Here is an 18,614-nt window from a genome sequence, read left to right on the forward strand (position 1 = left end):
AAGGTTGAAATTTTGGCACTTATCGTGATTTATGTGAAAATATGTCGAAATTGATAAAAGCTACAACCATGAGTTATTTTTTGTTGTATTCTACATGAAATTGCAGACATTTTCATATATAATACTTTATGTAAAGGCTAATAGAAAACGGTGCAAAAATTACGACAAAGTGACTAAAGAATTTCTGAGATTTTCAGCAGAGTTAGCTGATGCTTTCTTTTGGGATAAGAAAGAAATTCACGCATGCGCAGCTGGGTCACGCTTGTAAACAAAACAACACTGTGATCCATGAACTCCCAGCATCCCTCAAGGCGCGATTTAAAATTTTTCGCAAACGAGGCCTATAAGTATTTTTCCGCGAATATTTAAAAAAACTTTTTGTAGTCGATGTATTCTACGTCCACTTGGCACCTGACAGACAATTTTTGTTAGCGTAAAATACGTCCAGTCGGCGTTTAAGGGTTAACTGGCATTCAGGTAATTGAATCTGCATGCTTAGTATTATCATAAAAAGTCATAAAATTTAAGAATTCAGAAAATAAGCCTCCAGTATTTCAAAGCTACAGAACCTAATGGTAAATATGGAGTCTAAATATCCTGTGTACTAAATCTAAAGTTTATACTTACATTTCCCATGTAACCTGGTTATGATTATAAAAACTACTTTGAGAACAAAAAATGTGAATGAATTTACAGCAACAAAGAGCATTCTATGTTGCAAACAGAAAAAAAAAGGAAAACTGCAGTCTAAACTTTACTCTTTTCTTCTTTCACTGTTTCCACATTTTCAAATTATTACTGTAATATTTGTTTTCACACAGCAACCAGTTTTTAAAAATTCCTGTTTTCTGTTGGGGAGTTAGAGAAGGCAAAATTGCTCTGGCAATAAGTAAGTATTGGAACACTGAAGATAATAACACTTTTAACAATTTCATCTATTAGCAGTTAATTTTCATTATGAAACCCTCTATTTACTTTAAATCAGTTGAAAGAGTACCTACAGTTCTAACTTCTCCTTCTCAATATCAACCAACACAAATCACACAATAATTATGATAATGAACTAAAATCACATAAAATTTTTTAACTTTTCATAGGTGAAATAGCAAATTTGGCCACAGCTACAGTACAGTACTGTTTTGTACTTTGAAAAACATTAAGAGACAGAACCCACTTGGATACCAAAAAGTTAAGCTTTATAGGAGGTTACTTAAACATAAATGGACATAACCATGCATGACACTGATACCATATCTAAATTACGAGATGCTCTTACTGCCAAATCAAATAAAAGTTTCACAAAAAAGACATGATTAAAAATATATATATTTTTTAATTTTTAAGAAAATACAGTATAACTGCCTTCTACCATATCAGCTATTTACTTTATAATATAAGGTAATGGATGAAACAGTAAATAATCTCATATACAGTAACTGACTAAAGATATATGACCTTTCTGGCTCAAAGAGAAAATTAAATTTTTATAAATGAAAACATATAACTTCATAATGAAAAAGTTTCAACATAACCAAGTTCTAAAAATGAATGAATTCTCTGCTACTAAAAATAAGTACTGTAATGTACTTCTCTTACTGACAAGGTGGGTTCTGCCTATTAATACTATACTAAAAATCACATTAAAATCTTGAATAATTACAATATTTTCTAAACTGCCTACGATAAGTGCAGAACACCATGAACTCCCCTCCTTTTTTTTTTTAAGAAGATGAAATTCCAATCTACATCAAAATACAATCTCATATAAGGGAACACTGGGAGCAATACTAAACCTGCACTGCTTTCTATTTTTTAGGATATAAGTTTGTCTTGGTCTCTTCCAACCTACCTACCAATTCTCTTACAGACCTGATCCAATTTTCACATTAAACTTAATAATAAGTTAGCCACACCAGCACTATGAGTCTATAAATATGACACAGTGGCCTACCTAAACTGCTTTATATAACTGCTTTTTGAAATGAGACGCTCGCCTTTATTTGATCCCAACCGTCTGTGTTAGAGACATTTTATTAGTAACTTTTGTAAATAAGCAAAGAAACATAGAGCACTGAATATAACCCATCCAGGCAAAACGGTCTTAAAGAGATAAAGTCTCACCATGCTTATCAACAAAATTTAAAATTTACCCAGTGAAAGGCTTCTAAGGTAACTGTGTATTTTTTCTGTATGAAATAACTGTATTTATAGACGATTCTGAAACCAGCATTAACCTTCTTTCATGTAATTAGCGATAAAAACCTAAGGCTTCCTGGCATTTGTACTATTTACAATATAACTTACAGAAATTTTGTACTTACTGGATAATCAATTCTATTCATATATAAAACATAAACATAAAATATATACAAAACAAAACAAAATTATCATAGATTTCCATTATTTATTTCCTTTACACAGCTATAAAACATTACTAGCACCATTTTCCTCAAATTATCTGCAATAACATTAAATGACTTACTAACTACACTCAACTTCTAAACTTAAATTTCTAACGAATTCTAATCATTCTCAATGACCACCATTTTCATTTTGACGGCCTCATTCTCTTGAACAATCAAACACTGATTTAATTACAATCATGAAGTGAATATACTGCTACCAGAAACACCCTGTAGAGCCACCTGACAGTTCCATTCATTAATGCAAACATACTTGAATATAAAACTGTACAGCTACAAACCATTCTCTTAATACTGCCCAATGCTTAAATATATACAAAAGGATAAACAAATGGTGAGGACTGCTCATGAACTTGGAGGCTAACTCGTATTCCCTCACCTTTCAACATAATTTCACACCCTGCTCTCAAGTTGACATTTGTAAGCATTCAATTCAACAGGAAGGACGGACCTCAACACAAAGTAATACTGTAGTCTGAATGTCAGAATTATCAAACCATTAAACGAATTATAATTTTCTCATAAAAAATAGATAACACTGCCTTACATCAATCTTGTGTCTTCTTAGAGAGAATGATGAATGAAGCATTATAGAAACAAGCTCTCTGAAAACAATAACAACAGCAAGCAGAGGAAAAACTGCATGGGTCAGTACTGTTATCAACCAACCCAAAGATTAAGATCACTCAGTCTGTGTTGTTAGCCACTGCTGCCACTGATAATACCTGTCCCTGAAGTTGGCAGGGCTTTCTGTTTCAAACCCCATGATTGGGATAAGAGTTAAAAACCTGGATACCACCAAGGAAAAGCATTAGAGTGCAAAGACTCTCTGATGGGTTATTTCATGGGTATGAAACAGGTGAGAAATCAATTCAACTGAGCTGAAAAATGTTACCTGTCCCACCACCTACCCTACTAGACAATCAGCAAAAAAGGATCCAGGTGCCATTATTTGTGAATTGTATTCTTGGGGTATGACCAACTGATAGGATGTTTGAATTAATGTGACATAGCCAGAGCCCATACCTCAACTTTGGTGAGAGAAACCATTCTCTTTAACAGCATGAGAAGTGTTCTTGACAGCTTCTTATAACTAGAAGACTATCATATCCTTTGAGACTGATTTTGTGGTAGGAATGTACTTTTTAATATTCTAGCTGGGTACAAGACAGTTTATTCTCTCAACTCTAACAAATTCAGAGGTATTGTATACCATCAGCTCAATCATTTTAATACAATGCTAAAAATGTTAGCAGTCAGTATGTCTTTCACAGACTGTTAATAGGTTCCAAGGACCTTAAGCAATAATTATAAAAATTCACCTACATGTTTAGAAGCAACAAATGCTATGGTCATTTTGATGAATAATGTTCACATCCATATCCTCTTTGGCAGTTCACAGTTAACTGCATGTTACTAGTGAATCTTTCCTGATAAGGATGCTTCCTGCTTGAATTCACATGTGGCCTAGTTCTTCGTCTATGCCATTTGCCTAGCTCTCCTGGCTGGTACACATAAAAAGTTGGGTGGTCTGGTCAAGGCTGAAACCTACTTCCTTCAATGTATGTTTCTCACTGCACTGATTGGCCTTATCCAGGATCTCACCCTCCTTTTTCTTTGGCTGCTCCTGAACAATATTACTCCTCAGCTGTGTGAGTAGACCACTGAAGTAGACTGAGACATCCAGGTATACCTGCGCAGTTACCAACGAAGTCCTAAGGTAGCCAGACGAGGTCCAACGCATATCCATTCAACCAACTTATCATCAACTGAAACATCATTGTTTCCATCTCCACATACATTTCCTGCTTAAAGGCAATGAAGCTGACCTAACCAAATAAGACCCAGCCATGCTCTGCCTGGCTCAGCATTAGTGGAGACTAGATTGTTTGCTTATGTGCAAAAGGGTCAGGAAAGCTGATTATAGAGAAGGCACCATGGACTTTCCTGACAATGCAATGGTGCCAAAGAAACTGCATTTGCCAGACTTCCCATCTTTTACTTTCTAATGACTACAACCATTGGATCCTGGCACTACCTGACCATTCCTTACCTTTGCAATTACAATAAAAACTATGGTTATGATCAACACAGTTGAAGCTACTAGTTTACTACATGCCTAAACATCAAGGCACAGACAAATATGATGAATCATGGTTTTACCTGGTGCAGTCACTTTTTTCAAGAGCTGTGTGCACTGGCATAAAAAACAAAACAGAAAACAAGAAAATATACCACATTAAAGACCTCTCCTTTTGCCAACGGACAATTTAAACAATAGCATCACTTAAAGAACGAAACCAACAATGGTGGTAACAAACTGCAGACTACAGTAAAATCAGGAGTATAAAATTTACACAATGGATAAATATATGAGCTAAGTCACACTGAAAATAGATTAGGAACATTTCAATTCAATACACAATGATTACACCAACAAAACAAGACACTCAAACAAATCTAGTACCAACACAAAGAATTTAAGCATAATGCTTTTTCATAATGATAATAACCAAGTGGTAGCATAATAAACCAATATTAATTTTAAAAAAGCAAATCATCACGAAACAAAAATGAAGTTACTGGAATACTCAATGTATTATTGCTGTACCTAAACAAATCAAGAGTGAGAAAGATTTTGGCTGATTACGATGGAGGCAGTGTCAAGGGAAGGTTCAATCAATTATCTAGTCAAGACTTTTCACATTTCCAGCAGCTATTCGGTGTTCCATTTGTATGTCTTTCAGAAATAAATATAAAAGTAAAATGGCTTGTAGTTTGTATGGATATGTTACATGAAAATTCAAATGATAGTATACTACAGGTAAAAGTTGAAGATCCTGATGATGTTCCATGAATGGGAATTCAAACGACCATATTTTCCAAGTGGAGGCTGAAGGTTCAGATGTTCAATACTTGGGAATCCAACCAGTCATTTACTTCAAGCAACCACTTAAGATCTTGAAAATACTTCTTAAATCTGACGTGATTTTCAGCTAAATCCTACAGGATGCCGCCAACCTGAAAAAGAAAATCATATTCTTTAATCTTTCCATCAAAAATATCTTAAATAAGTTGTACTTAAAGAAGTACAACTTATTTTGGATAAGTTCTGGTTGAAATGTGGTTTGTTACTGACCACTGACCAAGAAAATTATTAGTAATCTGATAATTTTTAATTAACCTCAATGTATATCAGTTCAGTATTTATTACAACTTAGCTTACAAAAAGGATTTGGCATCAGAAGTTCTGCAGTTTGTGAAATATAAAGTGACTAGCATTTCAGATCAAACCTATAGAGCTAACTAGAGCAAAATTGAGAGGGATCTTATCAAAGAGTTGTTGAAAGTAATTTAACCAACTTTATATGAACAATTTATCATGAACTTCATTTTATCACAACCTAACAAATCATATGCATGTCTACATTTTTTTTCCTCAGTGTTCCAAAGTTCATCAATTTTTGTTTTGTCTGTCTGAAATGAGGACTCAGTCTCACTAGGCAAGTGCCATCTAAATCCCCAGGTGTCTGAACTAAAAACTACACTTGGCATGAACTGCAGGGCTGTCAACAGCTCTGTTCCCCACTTTTTAGATGTTTAGTTTCCAGAAGATTTCTATGCTTTTATTGCTGAGTACTGTAATTTTCTTCTGATAGTCATAATTTTTTCAGCCTTTTTTACTTTTAAATTAGCGGTAAGGAGTGATTTCTACATTTAATAGGTTTTTCTAGTCACCAGTTTTTCTTACAGTATCAGTGTCATATAACAAAATGCAACTTTCACTCTTCTGCTTTATTGCATATTGCCTTATGCCTAACATCACCCTTTATTTTTGGAAGATATTATTTCATCTGCATTTCCTGCTAAGTAAGTAAGTTGTTATTCTGTTGGTGCTTGAAAATAAGTTCTTGTTTGCACTAACCTTCTCCTTTTCCTTCTTTATTTAACTGTACTGCAGCAAAATGTACATTATCAGGATACTTTACTTTGTTTTGAGGGAATTATTGCCTTTTTTGGTGACGAGGTTTGTAACTATCTGATACTTAACATGTTTATTGCATACTGTACTCTTCTGAGCTTTTCTTCCTAGCATTATTGATCTTTGTTACCTCTACGTAGAAAAAAATATTGTACCAATTATGTCTACTGATGCCCATAATTGTGCTCAATTTTAAATATTTACCTATGAACTGACTCCCACTCAGTCCACTGCCCATCCAGTAATGTGACTATGACTCAATGATTTGCATAAGACTGTCCGAATCTACACATTCATATATGGAGCCTCACTTGGAGGCAGGAGATTGATCTCTCAACAGGTTAGTCAGGTGGGTGTGTCTCTCCTTAATAATCAGAAGGAAGCTGACACTTCTGATGCCTCAAGAGGTCTCTCTGTAAGCTAGTGAACTTCACATGCATGGGATCAGGATAAAGGTGATGAGTTCCTTGTCCTCCTTGGACAGAGCTCTCTGGGCTCAATGTCCTTATGTCACCTATTGGGCCATCACTACCAGTCCCAAGGTGAAGGTGTTCAAGGACTTGTGTGCTAAGTCCTTGAGATAGATGAAGGTGAAGGCTGATAGTTTCTTCCAGAACCAAGCTCTCAGGACCTGGAGACTGAGTGGTTTTTCTTATATACTACTGAGGGCCCTCACTCTGGTTGACAGACAGTTGTCATTGTAATCAGCCTGGTATGTCCTGAGGATCACTTCCCTCAGCCATAAGATGGTACAGTATTTCGTGAAATCTTCCTCTTTTCCCAGACCACACTGATGAAGAGTTTGCAACAGGTCGGTCAGTGAGGGGCCATGCACCTGAAGTAGGATCTCAAGGACCTCACTAGGCACAGTAACATCTCGTCTTTTCACCTCCTACAAAGTCCTTCATAGAGGGAACAGAGAAACATGAGACCCAGAGATGACCACCCACGGGTGTGGCAGACAACGTATCAGAGGATGCAACTCCCCTACCTGCTTGGCGGATGCCAAGGCTAGCTGGAAGACTGTCTTGAGAATGAAATCCCAGTCCGATGCCTTTCTCATGGGCTCAAAGGGCCATAGTCTCAGGGTGGCGAGGACCTTGTTCATCTCCTACTTGAGAGGTTTTAGTTCCCGAAATGCTTCACCATAGCTGACAGTTCCCAGGATGATGAAAGATCTGTCTCTTGGTCTGAACACTTGGGCAAAGGAGGCCCTGTATCACTTGACTGCTGTTGCAGAAAGTCCTTTCTCCTGCTGCAGGAGGATGAGAAAATCCGTCACCTCCCTTATAGTTGTTTTGAGGGGATTAAGATCACTCCCACTGCACCAACAATGGAAGATCTTCCATTTTCTTTGATATACCCCCAAGGGATGATGGTCTGAGGGGTGTCAGAGATGGCCACTGCAGCTTTCTTCAAAAAGTATTAAGTTCTGAGGAGCTGCTTGATTGCCTCCACGAATGAAGTTGGAGGAAGTTCCCTTGGTACCTCAATTAGTAGATGGAGGAGATCCGCATACCAATCTGCTTGGCCACCTTGGTGCTACGAGGGTCATCCTTAACCCTGAGAAACAAACAAACTGTTGATGATCTTCCTCAGTTGACTGAACGGGGGGGAAGGCGCACACATCCATGTTGTCCCAGGGGTGCTGGAAGGTGTCCTGCAAGACAGCCCTTTGGTCAGGCATGGGAGAACAATCCAATGGGAGTTTGTTTCTCACTATGGCAAAAAGGTCTTACAAGGGGCCCTCCCACAGTCTAAACAACTTGTTTGTGATGCCTTGTTCCAGTGACCATTCTGTACCTACTACCTGGTCTGCCCTACTTTACTAATCCATCATGACATTCTTCTTTCTGAGAATGTACCTGACTGTTGGCAGATGACCCTGGGTTTCTGACCACTCGTGCACCTCCACCGCCAGCTCATTCAGTTCCTGAGAGACAGTGCCCCCTTGCTTGTTTACATATGCCATCACTGTGGTGTTGTCACTCATCAAAACTGTGGACTCATCCTGGAGAACATCTTGGAAGAGTTGGAGTGCCATCCAGACTGCTGGCATCTCCAGGACGTTGATGTACTGCCCTTGTTGTTTCACGCTCCAAGTCTCTGAAATGCACATGCCGTTAAAGTCAGCATCCCATCCCCTTTGTGACACATCTGAGTACGCCGGCATCTCCAGAGGCAGCTGACTTAGATGCACTTCCTGCAAGTAGTTCCTCGGGTCTCTCCGTCACCGCAAGTCTTCCAGAACCTTGTCCATCACACGTAAACGGCGCGATTGGACTTCCGCATTTCATTTTCTTTCCTTTCATCTGCCACTGAAGGGAACAGATCCATGCTCTGTCACTGGGCACCAACTTCTCTAATGACACCAAGTGGCCTACCAGCACCTGCCACTGCTTGGCTGGTTGGAGGGGGTCAAAAAGAGAAGATTCAGACATGTTGATCAGGTTCGCTAACCACTCCTGGGAGAGGTTAGCTTTCCTCACCACCGTGTCTGTTGTCATACCCAAGTACCTGCTGTTCTGTTTCAGTATGAGGTCTGACTTCTTGAGGTTGACCAAGATCCCCAAATCTCTGCACAAGGTCAGAATCTCCTCCCTGTCTTTCAAAGCCTTCTCTGCTGAGGGTGCCAGGATGGGCCAGTCGTTGAGGTACCATCTTAGTCTGATACCCCGCCTGTGTGCCCATTCCGACAACAGCTGGAAAACTCAAGTGAAGGCCTGGGTAGAAACTGCCTGGAGGAGGGTGTATCAGGATGTGAAGGTAGGTGTCCTGTAGGTCTACTGAGACCATGAAGTCCCCATCCCTGATCGATCAATGCCAGTACCAACTGTACTGTTCCCATTTTGAACGGAGCATGCTGTAGGAAGAGGTTTAAGTCTGACAGTTCAATGACTAGCCTTCTTCTCTTGTCTTCCTTGTCAGAAGTTGTACCAGCAAGTAAGAAGTGGGACACAAATGATGTTACATTATACCAAGACTGTGAACGTCGCTGGTTCAGTTCTACTTCCTCCAGTTATGCCCATAACCATGACTAGACCACTCCTGTGGTCAAGTGACCAGGATCACACAGCCAGCTACTGTAGCATGAAAGGTGAACAAGAATCTTTCCCCTTGTACAATGACACTGACAAGACCAAACTACCTTCTACTGCCTCAAAAATGTATCAGAATATGTCTAGAAAATGTAAGCCTTGGTATTCAGCAAGGAAGAAAGCAATTCTTATTAGTCTTCTCATAAAAAAGCCATCATGTATCAGCTCTCCTTAACGGCTCTCCTTTTATGATCCATCTTCACCTACAGCTTCTTCAGCATTGACACTGAGGAGGAAGAAACTCCACTAGAGATTGGGTTGGTTCCTGAAATCCAAAAAATGAAGACAGCTGTTCATTATGCTGAAGAACACTCGATAACTATTAAAAAATTAGGCTGTGCTTATGGAGCACTCAGATGAGAACTGGAAGGAAACTTTAAGTCATGGAAGGTGAATCTTCCTTTTCTGGTATATGACATACCTGCTGATGTGAAGCTCCAGATGGAGGAACAAGATACCAGCAAGCAATATGACTAATCAGTGGTTCCACTAACTCCTTTTCGCTTCTGGACCAACGCCTACACTACTTTTGTAAGATCAAATACTATTCCTCGCAGGCTAATCATACATCTGCAGCAACACAAGCTACAGCCAAGTATGCCTCAGCTTTGTTTTCTCCATATCTGCCTTTCATAGACACAGATCGACACAAAAGATCAGATTTCAAAGGCCGAGATGTTTTGGTGAAGTACCGTTGATTAGGAAAGCAACAAATATGGAGGCAGAAGGAAAAAGACCAGTAGGATGACCCAAGAAATCGTGGAGGGGATAGATATTGATCTTGACCTGGCAGACTCAAGTGGAAAAAGTCCAGAACAGAAAAGGGTGGAGAAAACGGATTTTACATCTCATTTCATAAAGGGGAAAGCTGACGTAAAAAAATTTATGCTGATGATGTTTTTCAAAAATGGCTGGACTTTATTCACTGAGACTGGTAGTTGGGCAAGGCCATATTCTACCTGTGGGTGAAGATGTTGGGAACTTGTCATCTTCCTCTTCATCATACCTCAACTTCACTTCTCATTCACAGCAGTGTCAAGAGATGCAGACTTACACACCTAATAGCAATATTTTAAAAGCATACTTTCTACAAGCCTATAAGCTACCAAACTTGTTTCTTAACTCACTGCAGTACTGTGCAGTATTCTGTTGTACCCTACAAGCATACACATTCTGTAAGCATCTTGGTATCTGGCCTAAATAGCCATTCAGGCATATTTATGGATGGATGGATGGAAATATGAAATTTGGGAACACAACCCAAAATCTGAGATTCAAGGTCATTCAGTGCAATACTGTATATGACAAAATGGAGATGACATGACAAAAAGATGTGTACTTTAAAAGCATCTTTTCACTAGCTCTTCAATAATTACTCATACTCTGTTAAAATTTTCATTGTACTAAGCCTTCAACAGCTTTTCATTCATTTTCATTAGTCATCAAAACCTTTTCACACATCTTTCAATAGTTACTCATACTCCTTAAAAAGCTTCATTTCATTTTATCTCACTTGGCATTCATTAATTTCTGATAATTCTTCAGTTACTCTTGTGGTTATGTTATCAAAATAAAAATGAATAAAAAAATTACGAAAATAAATAAGGAAACTCAGAATTTATACATTAAGAGAATAAATAATTTAGCAAATAAGAAAAATACAAAATGAAAGTAATTACAGTACATCTAAAAATCTTGATGTGTTCTAAAAACCACACTAGGAATGGAATCACTGTTACTGGTCACAATACTTAGAAAAATGCAACAAAGTATGCTCAGCTGATAACAGCTCATCACAATGAGCACACCCAAAGCACTGTTACCTTGTGGAACATCCTGATAGGTTAAACAGTTGTGCCTAATCCTAAACTATTTAAAAAAATTTTACTCCTATCCATTTAGCAGGGGGACAACCTATAACTTTTATTACTTCTTATATATTTACCTTTCGTACATTTCCTTAGAATCTCACAGGGTCACACAAACTTTTCATGAATAGTGAAGTTACTGGTTGAGAAACACCCGAGAATCCAGATGGCACATGTGTAATGAAACTATGACTTTCTGATAAGACAGACAAAAAACTGGTAAACCTGAGAATATTTAAGATATATATCATGTGCTGTGTGTATATATATACACATCATTAATGGGTTTGTATGAAAATACTAATTTTGTGGTTACACAAAAAAAGGTTTTGTAAAAGTGCTTTCCATATTTGGATGATACTATGATACCAGAAATTTAACTGCACTAACCTGTACAACTTATTTATGCTGCAAATGTGAGATTGATAGAAGATACTATGAGAGGTCTTCTCATATAAGTCATGACCAACATATAACAAAATTCCTTTTCATATACATGGTACAAAACTGAACTGAAAATAAGGTAAAACCAGAATAATCATTTTATGTACTTGTGCTGATTTGGTTTAAAAATACAACACATAGAGCTTAAAGCAAAATTTATCACCAATTTTAACACTACTCAGAATAGTATTTGTCTCGTGAAAAAATACATAATCTGAATAAATTTTCATGTTTCATAGATACTAAGATGCACTGATGCCCAGCAACATGAAGAGAAAGAATTTTCAATGCTAAAATTCCCAAAAATGGTTATCACTGTCTACATTCTCCTAGATCAATAATCAACGCAATACATAAACCAGCCAGACCCCTGTAGAATCCAAAATTACAGGTATACGAGAGCAGTAGTTCTGGAGTGTACATAAACTGGTGAAATGAATGGTATTAAACAAGCTACTTTCTCATATGTGCCTTAGAATGGGTAAAAAAAAAATGGTCATGGTCAGCAGCTTTCTTGACGTTACAATAAGGTGATGATAATAATCGTATGTATCAAACAACAAATCTATACTAACATCCTAATTCCTTTTATAAAAGCCTAGATCTTCTTTAAGAAACTTGTGAATTTTCCACATAAGCTGCATAACTGGTCAATCTTAGAAGAACCCATGAAACCTAAGTTCATGATGTGATCTGAACTTTACTCCTGAACACTGACTACTGTGCTGGGAAAAAATAATTGAGAAGATAATGGTGTAGTTCTTCAATTATGACTCCTAGGTGGGTTAAGATATCTAGCAGCTACATCTTCTAAGATAGAAGTACACAGTCTAAGTTATGGGGCAAGATATCCCTTTCTCCCTAAAGCATTTGAAATGAAGAATGCAAGAATTGAAGCTTCTCTTGTAGTCAGCTTCCAAGCTTACCTTAGGCAATTTGCCTTTCCTATCAAACACACATCACTTAGTCACCTCACAGAAGACAAACAAAACACTTCACTAAGCCAACTTACCAAAGCCAACCCTCCCGAGTTAGAGCCACACTTTCCAATTCAGAGAGACTTAAGCCTTTGAGTGACAATTCAATGAGAAAAAAAACAAGAGAAGCATTATTTCCAAACCCATGAACCTTAAGATAATATGTGAGAACAAGGGAGTACTCATTGAGAAAACAAACTTTTCTCAAAAATTCTAATAAGATATAAACCTGGAGCAGGCATGGAGCTGATAAAGAAAATAAACAATTGAAACAGCCCCATCTCTAAATAAGTGTTATAAAACAGGTTGCAATGAAAATAAAAAATACTAATACTAAAACTGACTGTAAATGTAAAATAAAAATGTTAGATTTCCATTAAAAAATTATTTAGGCCCGGGAGAAGAAATAACAAACACAGAAAGTCCTTATTAATGAAGAATGTATTGTGAAATTAATTTCACTCAGTGGTGTCCAGAATAAAAAAGGTAATACTGGGTGAGCAAAAAGAGCATCCTCAATGAAGCTAACTCTGTAGACAGTAACTGCTTTTACAGAGTCAATTTGGATTGACATGAAAACCATTTGTAAGGAATATATGCGCACGACTGTAAAACCCTGTATCATGCATCTACCACAATGAATGCCTTTTTCATAAACAAAAAATATAAAATTCATTTAGTACTTGAGTAAAATATTCTGAAAGTGAGCTCTATTAAATGTAAGTGTAATTATTGACACCTAGGTGCTGTGAAAACAAAGTACACTAACTGAAATAACTGCATATAGTCTTACTAATTAGGTCATACAGGAAAACAAACATTAAGATTATAAGTGATACATTATGAAATGTTTCTACCATCACCTACATCTATGTTATTTTTTGCTATTATTAGCAATTTACCTACTGCAGTTTCTAAAAAAAAAAAAATTATCTTTCTACCATGTGCACACCCCAGTACATAAAGTTTAGGGGCTTCCAAAAGGAATGTTGACCTATAGGTTACAGCATTCAAATAAAATAACTACTGGGTTTCTCAACAGAAATTCTAGTCTTGTTCCATAAAGTCCCTTTTACAAAAAACACGAAGACCATTTACATAAGCACTGTCCAAATGAATCTCATCCTTGACACAATTACTGTACCATGGAACAATCAAACTTTATCATGCATACAGTTGTCTTGGCTTTCATTTACCACGACCACAACACAAAGTGTACAGAAGTTATAAAAAAATAAAATACAAAAACATTTCCTTCTTGCCTCATCGGAGTAAAGGAAGTTATGTTGTTGGATACTGGAAAGTAACGCTTGCCAAAGGCATCATTTCTACCACCAACAAGAGCCACCATAAGAAATAAAATTCTTGCATTCCTGGAATCAGCTATCAAATGTTGCTTCACTCTGCTAATCATAGTAGAGGCAGAATTTTCCATAAGGTATGGCCATTGTCTCTATGGGCACAGGAACACTTAGCAGTTCCTGGCCATGGGCTTGCGTTGGCTTCTTCTAGAAGTGGTTGAAATGTGCCCATTCTGGTCACTGAACTAATTGCTGGAATGTAAAATCGACAGAAATAAACCATCACCATCCAGGTTTATCAATATTGATACAGCAGCAAAAAATGAGGAATATATATGCAGAAGTGTTAAAAACCACAGTCATGGAGTAATGTACCCTAACCCAGATGATAGTATTAAGGGCATCTATGTGAGTGATGATTCCATGGGTACTGACCATCCTCATCCTGGTGGATCAAAGGTCACAGCTGTATGTGAAATATCCATAGGTGTGTGGGATTCCCATACACTGCAAGAGTACAGTGGTTTATAAAGCTGCTGCTGTACCAAATCTTTCAAGCATATTCTGTAAGTCTGACTTAATATGTTTCCCTTCACTCCTGGAGTAAAAAAACCTTTGTAGACAACTATTTGAAAAACAAAATTTAATAAATTAATTGTTATTGACATAAACTATTCTAGATAATTTCAACTATCATGAGTAGTTTAATAAGACCACTGAATCATTTCAGGACTGTCAGATGGCCCACTCAAAGGATCTGATTTTAGCTAAATAGGTTTCACACATAACCCAACCAGAGTGAGTGTGTTTCAGATCACTGAATACTAATGTTACCTAGCCAATCCTAAACCTATGTTGTAACTTCAGCATCTTTACCTAGCATGGTGGCTTCACTCCAAGATCCCCAGCATTTAACCAACCCATGCCACTAGATAGGCTGCTGCACCACAGCATTTCTCAATGTGCACTCAACCTGCAAAGTTGTCAGGTAAGGTATTGGTCTTTGGTCTTAAAAAACTATATTCATGTGAACCAGAAACAAAATATATGATAAACATATTTTGAACAGAATGCTGTTTCCATGAGGCTCATTCCATATACTGTATAGGAGACATAGTAATCCAAAATCTAATTTAATTGGAAAATACACAGCAGCTGCACTAACCTGCATGACTTTTTTATGCTGCAAATGTGAACTCCATATAAGATGCTACAAAAGGTCTTTTCAGATAAGTCACAATCTATATATGAAGAAAGTTCTTCTGGTATCAAAAAGATCTGAGCTGAAAATGAGATAAAATAGAATCAATATTTTTAAGTGCTTGTGCTGAATTGGTTTTAAACAATAGCGCCAATGTATATGAGCTTAAAGTTGAATATATTACCAATTTCAACAACTATATTCAGTAACATAGAAAAATACAAAACCTGAGCAAATTTTCATGTTCTATAGATACAAACATGCTGATGCCCAGTAACAGGCAGAAAAAACATGTGCTCAATGCTTAAAATCACAGAGATAGTTAATGATGCATAAGACATCCTGCAGCCATTAATGGCAGCATTCACTGTCCTCATTCTGGTGGACCAACAGTTGATGCAGTACATGGAGCATCCACACCACTGCAGAATACACTGTAAATGTGACTGGAATCCATACGAGAGTATAATACAAAATCATACGCATTGGAGGGTAGTAGTTCTGGTGTATACATGGACTAGTAGAATTAATGGTATTAAAAAAGTTGCTCTTTTAAGTGTTCTTGGATGGGTAAAATGGCCATGGTCAGCAGCCTTAGTGGTGTGTCAAAAAGTAGATGGTAAAAATCATATGTATCAAACATCATATCTATACTAACATCCACATTCCTATTAAAAATTGCTAGATCTTCCAGAAACCCACTTGAGTTCTGTACTAGAAAAAAATAAGAGAAGGTAGTGGTGTAGAGTTCTTCAATTAAGCTTCCTTAGTGGGTTCAGAGATCTAGCTGCTAAGCCTGCTAAGACAGAAGTTGGCAGTTCAAGCTGTGGGGTGAGGAATCCCTTTCTGCCTATAGTTTTCAAAAATAATTTTGCTTGGACTGAAACTTCTCATGGTGTCCATTTCCAAGTTTACCTACGGAAATTAGCATCTCCTATCTAAAACACAGCACTCGGCCAATTTTCAGAAGTAAAACAATACAGTACACTCAACCAATTCACCAAAGCCAGCCCTCTAAGTTACAGCCACACTTTAAGACACAGGGAGGCATAGCCTTGAGTGGCAGGTCAGTGAAATAGAAAACATGAAATCACAATTTCCAAAACCTTGTACCATAATGTTCTGTGTATGAGCAGGATATTATTTAATGGAATTACAAACACTGCCTAGGAGTCATAAGACAGAAACAATGTAATAATGATATATATATATATATATATATATATATATATATATATATATATATATATATATATAGTAATAATTATATATATATATATATTATATATATATATATATATAAGTCTAATATAAGTCTTTCACATGCAGGGGAAGAGTGTGGGCTCCCATTCTGTAATTACTGTATTTGGTACTGTATATAAAAAACTTTATTTTATAATAAAAATGTCATTTTTATGTAAGTGACTTATCACGTAATTACACAACTGATTCCACATTGAAAGGAGGTGGGATACATGGACTGCTCTATCTCCAAAACATTGTATACAGTAATGAATTGGAGAACAGAAAATTTGCTAGTACTGGTACAATGCTTGTTGTTTCCTTACCTGGTGAGAGAGCTGCTGCAGGAAGATACTGCCTCTGGTTGGCACTCATCTCACTCAGTAGGGAGACTTACAGCGAAGGGCACCACTGAACGGTAGTAAATTACAGAAAATTGCCCCTGCCCAGGGCGCAGTATTAACACAAGACAACCAGATAACAACGCTGTTACCTACACCAAAATATTAAAAACATCTTTCCCAAACCACTAAAAACTGGAAGGTATTCCAGTACACAGTACCCCTAGACTCCTTTAGAACTCAACACCAAAGTTCAAGGCGAAGAGAAAGGATGGAAGTATGCTTCCTACTTTCCCTCCCCCAACACCATACCAGCCACTGATAAAGGACCCAAAGTACTGCAGTCATTAAGAACTGTTTCCACATCCCTTGAATAGTGAGATGTGAATACTGATTCACATCTCCAAAAAGTTGTTTGGAGAATATCTGAAAGAGAAATACTGTTTAAAAACTAAGGACGTAGCCACTGCCCTTATTTCATGTGCCTTAACCTTCAGAACAGGTAAAAGCTCTTCTCCCACATGGGAGTGGGCATCCTTAATGAGTTCTCTTTAGAAAAAGGATATCGCATATTTTGTATAAGGATGTGAAGATCCTTAACTGAAATCCACAAATTACTAGAGGGCCCTCTTAACTTCTCTGTTCTCTTCAGGTAATACTTTCATGCCCTTACAGGGCAAAGAACTCTTTCTTCTTCCTCAGACCCTAGAATTTCACTCAGATTTTTTACCTTACAAGAACGAGGCCAGGACTTGGAAGGATTCTTATTCTTTGCGAGAAATCCTAGCGTATAAGAGCAAATCACATCTCCTCCAGAGAAACCAATCCTTCTATCGACTGCTTGTAGCTCACTAACCCTCTTGGCTGTCGCCAAAGCCACCAAAAAGGGGGTCTTCTTAGTTAGATCTCTGAGCGAAGAGGAGCTGATAGGTTCGAAAGGAGGAAGAGACAACAGTTTCAAGACCATGTCCAGGTTTCTGGATACCAGTTCTGTTACCTTCTGCTTGCTAGTCTCAAAAGATTTCATCTTGATGTGAAGATAAGTCAAGGCCTCTAAGCATAGTCCTATAGCCCTTTATAGTCGACGAGGTCAAGCCTCTGGAGAATCTAAGTTACAATAAAAAATCTGCGATCTCTGTCAGAGTGGTTTTAGTAGAAGAGACTTCATTCTTTCTGCACCAAATGCAGAAAATGGACCACTTATTCTGTTAAATGTTGCAGGAAGATTGGCGTCTGCATCTCGAGATTGCCCCTGCAGCTGCTCCTGAAAAACCCTTATCTCTGAGGAGTCTCTTGACAGTGTGAACCCAGAGCTAGAGAGCTAGAGTAGACAACTCTTGATGAAATCTTCTGACATGGGGTTGTTTGAGAAGATCATGTCTTTGAGGATGCAGTCTCAGAAAATCCACCAGAAGACCCATGAGTCCAGAACCATTCCTTTAAGGGCCAAAATGGAGCAATCAAGATCATTGACACATTCTTGTGAGACTGGAATTTGTTCAAAACTTCCCGTATCATTCCAAAGAGAGGGAAGGCATAAAGATCCTTGTTGGACCAGTCCAGCAGCATCGCGTCCGTCGCCCATGCCAACGGATTTGGTACTGGCAAACAAAAAAGGGGTAGACGATTGTTCTTGGATGTTGCGAAAAGATCCAACTATGGCGCTTTTGTTCAGGGTTGGATACCTCCAAACTAAAAGAAAGGCAGTGAGCCTGTGACAGAGCGCTTTTCCAATGG

The 18,614-nt window shown here is 37.6% G+C and overlaps 1 long non-coding RNA gene across 1 annotated transcript; it reads right to left on the bottom strand.

Moving 5' to 3' along the window:
* Window positions 1-1,712: 1,712 nt before the first annotated feature.
* LOC136826903 (uncharacterized) lies at window positions 1,713-15,381 on the bottom strand. The gene is made up of 3 exons (XR_010849745.1): window positions 15,259-15,381; window positions 11,762-11,883; window positions 1,713-5,444 (listed from the first exon to the last, which is right to left on the bottom strand). It is a non-coding gene; the product is annotated as an uncharacterized lncRNA (long non-coding RNA).
* Window positions 15,382-18,614: the final 3,233 nt, after the last annotated feature.

The sequence above is a fragment of the Macrobrachium rosenbergii genome, chromosome 41 (assembly GCF_040412425.1).
Source record: "Macrobrachium rosenbergii isolate ZJJX-2024 chromosome 41, ASM4041242v1, whole genome shotgun sequence".
Lineage (NCBI taxonomy): Eukaryota > Metazoa > Arthropoda > Malacostraca > Decapoda > Palaemonidae > Macrobrachium > Macrobrachium rosenbergii.